The sequence below is a fragment of the Cryptotermes secundus genome, unplaced genomic scaffold (assembly GCF_002891405.2).
Source record: "Cryptotermes secundus unplaced genomic scaffold, Csec_1.0 scaffold959, whole genome shotgun sequence".
Lineage (NCBI taxonomy): Eukaryota > Metazoa > Arthropoda > Insecta > Blattodea > Kalotermitidae > Cryptotermes > Cryptotermes secundus.
The window spans coordinates 215,872-217,428 of NW_019722440.1; the positions used below are offsets into that span (position 1 = coordinate 215,872).

The following is a 1,557-nucleotide window of genomic DNA, read 5'->3' on the forward strand; positions in this document are numbered from 1 at the left end:
GTCCGATCACCATGTCCCTGTAGCGTTCTTGGGTGGCGGTAAAAGCATTGCCTTCCTCATTCTCAATGAAATAGGGGCCTAATATACCGTGTGCTGAGACGGTACACCATCTCGTCATACGTGTACCATGTAGTGGTTTCTGGACGATAACATCTGGCCGCTCAAACCCAAGGAAGCGAGTTGTCTGGTGAGTACCAGGAATCTTCCTGCGGGTAAAGGGTAGCCAGCGCGTAAGGCTGACACCCTCACGGCCATCTGTGAGCCGAATTTCTAGTAAATATGGGAGCCACGACGTTTCACTGCCATATGGAACTCCGTGGCCTGTTACAGGGATAGCTTTATCTTTAAATATTTTGAATATATCCTCTTTTCTTTTCAATTCTTCTTCTCTTCTAGAAGTCCAGGAGGAGTAGATAAAAAATTTCCTCCCCTTCAGGCGCCCTTCGTTAAATTATTCATTCTAAGATTATTATTTATTAGTAGCTTTCTATCAGAGTAGATGACGTCACTTGTTAGAAGACTGTAAACTCTGTACTCGACTTTTGAGTAAACCTAAGATCTCACACGAAATTCCTCGCTCTGAGGATCAACACTATAATATCGCACATGCTACTCCGGCGTGGTGTGTGTATTGAGATGTGACTAACAGTTTAAAGACAAAACTGAAACGCTCCCAAAAAATGTGTTCCTATTGAAACAGCCTGATCACGGTTCCACAGAAGCAGATGCCATTCTTCTTGTTATGATTTTATTGAATATATTTCATTCATGTTTTACATTCTGAGTTCAGGTTAAATACAAAATGAAAGTTACGACTTTCTCGTATTTTAAGTCACTTTGATCGGGGTATAAACATACATATTTCCACGCAGATGTCACATTATGCTACCGCATACTTGCAATGTGTCAGTATATAAAGAAAGGCAAAGCTATCCTCTAACAGGCCGTCAAGGATCCCACATTTTTTAGACACGTTGGCTCACAGATGGCGGTGAGTTGCCTTAAGTGCAATCCGTCAGCCCTTTACCCCCCCTTTCCCTGAAAGATTCTTGGTACTCATTTCTCTTAGAGTCTGAGTCGGCCCCAGGGCAATAGTGTGGCTGAAAGGATTAGATAAATTAAAAAAATCCAATTACCTCATCTGGGTTCCAACACGCGACCTTCCTGCTTGTAGCATAGTGCCTCATTCGACTACGCTACCACGTGCCCCTTTTCTGCATGGAGGCAATCAGCAATAGTCTCTGTTTTTAAAAGGTAGGAACAATGCCTCTGTTAGCAGTTACAGGGCATTTTCTATCCTTAATAAATGCCCGTATTATTTACATTCATGACTGGGGCCCGGATTTCTATGACATGTCATATTTTTTTCCTAGGGTTTATTCCTATTTTTAAATGTAATTATGCATGTTTTCAGTCATTCTTATTGAAATTATATCGTTTTTATTGTGCATATAAATGCATATTTTAAAGTTTTATTGGTTTTACAGCATATTTTGGCATAATTTTGAAATAAGGTCATATTTTTGTCATTTTAGAAACAATTCTTTGATATAATGT

The 1,557-nt window shown here is 40.0% G+C and overlaps 1 protein-coding gene across 1 annotated transcript in view; it reads right to left on the reverse strand.

Annotated features, from left to right (window-relative positions):
- The window catches only part of LOC111861510 (esterase FE4), a 38,160-nt gene that overhangs the window by 13,896 nt on the left and 22,707 nt on the right, over positions 1-1,557 (reverse strand). The window lies entirely within an intron of this gene.